Consider the following 6,000-nt stretch of genomic DNA (forward strand, 5'->3'; position numbering starts at 1 on the left):
AACCGAAGTTTGGTTATGGGGGGCAGGGTTTGTCCCTAACCGCCCCCAACCACCCCATGCTCAACCCTAGTTTTATGTGTACGGCATGTTAGACGAATTTCGGGTAAAGATGCTTAAAAAGGTGAAAAGTGATGAATTTTGTGAATATTGCGCGTCTCTATCGTTTTGATCATAGCATTCTCATACAAGTTTAGATTTAGGCGATTCAAAAGCCACAAACTCTAGATCTACAATTTATGTTTTGATGACTATCTTAAAAGAGTAATGAAGGACCGATCAGTAACTGACTAACTGGACAGCAACATCAGGTGGGCTATAATTAATTATTTATTATTGGGCGTTTATTAAATTAGGGTTGAATATGGGACATGGAGTTCAGCTATTAGAAGCCAGTCATTGGGCCATTTAACTAATATCGATATATGGATGGGCCGTGAGAGAATTTTGGACAGGAAGAAAAGAAATATAAATAATAAATAAAGATTATTTATACTTATTTTAATTATAATTAATTAAATTATATGGGTGCTGCACTAATTATATTAAGCAAGCCGATATTCAATTAAAAAGAAGAGGGGGCAAACACGCAGTCGAAATCAAAAGCTAACAGACTTGATTAAATTGCCATCTCTGCCAGATCATCGTTTCTTACAGGTTAGGGTTTTTAATTTAAGTTTTCGATTCTGAGCAATTTTCTAGGTTTTATCATTTAGGTAAAGCTTTTTAAAAGGATCTTATTATTCAAAAAGAGTTTTAAGTATGTTCATATAGAGTAATATTTATCATATGTATACATATATATGTTTTTATACCTACATGAATTTACATAAAGAATTTTAAGCATGTTCTTATTGTTTCATTATCAGATTGCAACTTTTGGAGTTAAAAAAAGAAAACATGATAAATTTTGATTATACATGTGAACATTGCTATTAAAACACTGAAAGATCCTAAAATATTGTTTCAATAGACGATATCTAATATATGTATGACTAATTGTATTTAGGTAAATTGGGGGGTAATGGATTCTAGTCGTAAACAAAAGATATTGAAAGTTGGAATTGATAGACTAAGCAGCTTGCCGGACGATCTAATTCACAAAATCCTCTCGTTTATTGGCACGAAACATGTTGTCCAAACAAGTGTTTTATCATCTAGATGGAAATATACCTGGACTTCAATGCATTGTCTCGATTTTTCAAGTGATGATTTTGTTAAGTTCTCAGTATTCTCCAAATTTGTTACCCACGTTCTGTCTGGCCGCAATAATGTGGTACAAGTGTCTTCTCTCAACAACATTGCATCTCGATAATGTTATTTTATCTGATGACAAAACGGAGAAGGACATTGGTGTTTTCTCCAAGTGTGCTAACTTGAAGAGTATCACATTAAAGAATTTTAAAACAAGGAGTTCGAATGGTGTTACCATCTGTAATCCTGAACTATCTAATCTCATACTTGAAGATGGACATTGGTGTGTGAAGGTTGTCAATGTGGTTGCACCTAAACTCGAGAATCTCACTATAAACAAATGCTCCGGGAATTGCCACTTTCGGGTTTCTGCACCCAACCTTACATCCTTTGTTTGTAAAGGTTATGATCCTTTTCATATTGATACTGACGGTGACGGTTTCCCTGTATTGGAGAAGGCGGATCTTTATCTTAGCACTCGCAATGCAAAGGTGGCTACTAGACTTATGTGTCTGCTTCAGCAACTACAGAGTGTTAAATCTCTTACACTTAGCTTTGAAATTGTTGAGGTATTTTTATGGTTTGTCATGTTTACTTAAGTTTTTACAATGCTTCTCAACATTGACCCTATATGAAGATCACATTTACAATGTACTTTTTCTACAGCTTCTTTCTTCACACACTGAATTAATATCTCGACAACCTTATCCTTTTTCTAACTTAAAGAGTCTAGCGATTTATCCGATAGACGTTTCTGACTCGGCCCTTCAAAAGGAGAAAGTAACTATGATGTCTAGTGAACTCAAAAGCTATTTGCTTGATAGTTCACCAAATGCCACCTTCAAAATGGTCTTTCCTGAGGTATTTCCCGTTCAACTAAAAGTCTCTCTATTTGAGACTATAAGTACCCTAAGCTTTTATTTATGATATATGTAGACTTTTTTGCTTGATGCATCCATTTGGTGGAGAGTGTTATGATATATCCTATAAATCCTAAAAAAAAAATATGCAGGAGGTTATAGCAACAAAACGTATGGCCGAATTGCAAGTACTTCTGGATAAAGATAAAGTTAATATTGAGACCAGCTGGGCTCAAATAGGGCGAACGAAAGCACCAACGAAGATGAGGTGGAAAAATCTGAATAGACACTTTAATATAAGGAAATCAAAAGCGCGTCTCATTATTTCAAAGTTAAAGCCCATCAAAAAATTGCTGAAAAGGATACCTGCATCTAACATAGCTACAATTTTACCATCTTATGCTAATTTGTGTGCAGAGGCTGATTTTGTTATGAGTAAAATAACAGATTATGTAAAAAACCAATTTGATGAAGATCAAAGCAGTTTAAGTATTCGTTTTCATAATTTTGCTTCAACATTGCAGCCACAGTTTTAGCAAATTGTAAGTTACTTTTGAAATTTGGATTCACAACTTGGTTATGACTATTATCAATTGCTAATTGTTGTTATTGCCCCTTTGTTTTGATTTCAGGTCCCAGGTTTTTTGTTATTACCCTAAAGCATTAGTGAACAACCTTACTTGTGGAACTGCATGGTATCTTTTTTTGGCACTTGTGGAATCAGTTGATCATTGACATGTTTTTATTTTAATCTTAATAGTATAAAGTATAATGGGATTATCAATTATTATTACTATTGAGATTACTATTACTTATTATTACCGTCATTATGCAGAGTTTGGATGATCAAGTGATTTGGTTTGTTAATTTGTAATGTCTCTTATATTTGATCAAGCAATTTTGGTTTTATTACCCCAAGTCCCTTACACACTAGTATGAACAATGATAATTTCTTCAGTTGTAGTAGTAGTAGTACTACTAGGTGCTTGATTTTCTAGGGAAATTAGTCAAAATACACTTTTTAAAAACTTTTTATAACAAAATATACTTTTTTTAAAAACTGAGTTTAATTTGCAATCATAATTTTTGCTATCACTTATACGGTGCATTACCTACGTACCTCTAATTTAAGAAAACGCTGCCCCTTCTAGAAGATAATGAAAAACCGTTCGTCCCCGGGGCTTTGTTTTCATCAAATGACTTGGTAACATCCAACGTTTTCACTTCCAAAAAACACACTTCCTAGCATCGTGGAAGGTAGCTTTTTGAGACCAGCTGAAAACAAACGTTTTCATTTCCAAAAAAAGGTTTTCATAAATAAAGAGTCAAAGTGATATATTGAAAACAAATTGACAGTTAGAGACGTTATAACAAAGAGAGTCAAATCCGTCTTACTTTCATCAAACTGGATATACTTTCTTTGTTGCAACTTTTAAATATTTATCTTTAGAAAAAAAATATGTTAATTAATGAAAACGGCATCATGTATATCACAGAGGAAATTGTTAACATGTAACATGACATTTTTATTGTTAAAAAATCTGTTAAAATGGTGACGATCCGACCGTACGTCCAGTCTCTGAAGAATATTACTGTTAAACTAGTTAACATGTAACATGAAACTGTTTAACTGTCAAAAAACGTTGACGATCCGATCATTTAATCTCTGGGGATTACCTCTACTCTGGCCAACTATCTTCAAAATCGGGAAATAAATGATGCGCTAATTGAGAAAAAGAAAAAGAAAAAAAGAAAATGAAAAAGATGATGCGCTAATAATACAAGGACAATGTTAACCTTGTATTGGACCTAATTCAATAGGCTAATTAAGATTTCTCATATTTTGAGAAACCCAAATAATTAGGTAATAACCCAACAATATATTAGTTAATTATTAATTATTAATTATTAATTATTATGAATCGTATATACTAAGACCGGTTGTAACAGGAGCTAAGTAACGGGGTTACTTGCTTACATGGCCCAAATGAAACGTCAAAACATGAGGTAATGGTGCGGCACTCTTTGGCGTGTCTGCGGCGTCCGGGAGAAAGAGACGGGAAGAGAAACACCCGTTTCTTGTTTTTTATTTTTTTATTAATTTAAAAATATTATTTTTATCCACTTTTAATACTTAACTCAATTATATTTTGACACATCATCACAATACTCCTAACTAACACAAAAAATAAACACCACCACTACACCAAAAAAAGTAACATGGCCAACTCGTCAAAAAAATGCAAAAAGCAAGAAACGCCACGACCGTTACAAATAGTCTAAAAGGCATGGGAGATTGGTGGTTTTGACCCTCCCATGCTTTCTAAACGACATGCCAAACAACAAAACAAATTCTCCCCCACACTTTAACCAACTTACAAAGTCAGCCCTCAAATTAGGAGTACAAACGGTAAATTTATTAATTTAATTAAAAAACTTAACCAAACTTCACCCAAAATTTCAACGGTTCATATCTTACCGCTCGTCGCAAGCTAAATTTTTTCGAACCCATCGTTCAGCTCGAAAAAATCTTTCGAATACAACGGACTAACTATATGCGAAACGGACATTTCTAAAAAAGCGCTAAATACCTCGGATTATCTTCAATACTATACATACACCTACAATAAACAACTCAAACTACCTACATCATATCGATGGTTCTGTTTCCCTTTGTTTACGCAATCTTTCTGACGTTAAAAACGAATAGGCCATTAGGTATACTAGGTACTAACTACGTGTATCCAAAAACACACGTAGCAAAACGTTTTTCCTTCTGTAAATACATAACGCTACGTTAGCTATGAATATGCAACTCAAAAGGCTCTGCGGCATCGCATGGGCCACTTTTACTAGCTCATACAAAAGTCGACCAGATGCCCATTTTTTTATTATTTTTGATTTAATTATATTTATTTATTTATTATTTATTTATTTATTTATACTCGTATTTATTTATTTAATCATCATTATTTATCTATTTATACTTATTATTAATTAATTTATAGAATAAATAAATATAATAAATATAAATACACCAATTACGGAGTATATTTGTATTTGCTTTTATCTTTCTGAGTTTGTTAGGGTTATTATTTTACGCTGATAATCGCCCCTGCGTTTCTTCTTCATCAGGCCTGTGATCGCATCAATCTCCTCATATAAGTACGTCATTAACATTATCTATCATCATTAATTATTAAATTACCAAACATGAAACCTCTGTTTTAGTAGTATATGTCTTCTAGGTGTCACTCTAAATACTGTTTCATAATGTAACACCTTGTATTTATATATTATTTAGGTTGTTCTAAATTATAACTGTTGCATTTTAACATGATGTAGCTATCAAAAGCATGATGATGATTCGATTGTATATCTATTGTTTTTTTTAGCATAGTAGTTGTTGCATTTGATCTTATTTGATGATAATTCAATCATGTAAGACCACAGTATTTATAGTTTTCTAAGCATGTTTGAAATATGATCGGTGCATATAATCTAACAAATTGCATCAAATTAGGGCACAATGATAATTCAATTATGTAACACCACTTGTATCTATAGTTTTTAAGCATGTTTTGAAATATAATCGTTGCATTCTAACAAATTGCAGCGATTAAGGGCTCCGATGACAGTTCAGTTATGTAACACCACTTGTATCTTTTGTATTTTGTAGCCTGTTTTGAGTTCTGATTGTTACATCTTACAATTTGCAGCGTTGGTAAGAAACGCACGTTTATAATTACCGTTAAGCAATTGGCAGGATTGTTAAAGAAAATGAATGTTGAGGTTGATAGGCTGAGCAACTTGGCAGATCATCTTATTCATAGAATTCTATCTTTTATCAGCGTCAAACATGCTATCAGAATCAGCGTGTTATCATCTAAATGGAGGTATTTCTGGATTTCAATGCCTTATCTCTATTTCTCAACAGACGATTTCTTTA

This window comes from Rutidosis leptorrhynchoides, chromosome 5, assembly GCF_046630445.1.
Source record: "Rutidosis leptorrhynchoides isolate AG116_Rl617_1_P2 chromosome 5, CSIRO_AGI_Rlap_v1, whole genome shotgun sequence".
Classification (NCBI taxonomy): Eukaryota; Viridiplantae; Streptophyta; class Magnoliopsida; order Asterales; family Asteraceae; genus Rutidosis; species Rutidosis leptorrhynchoides.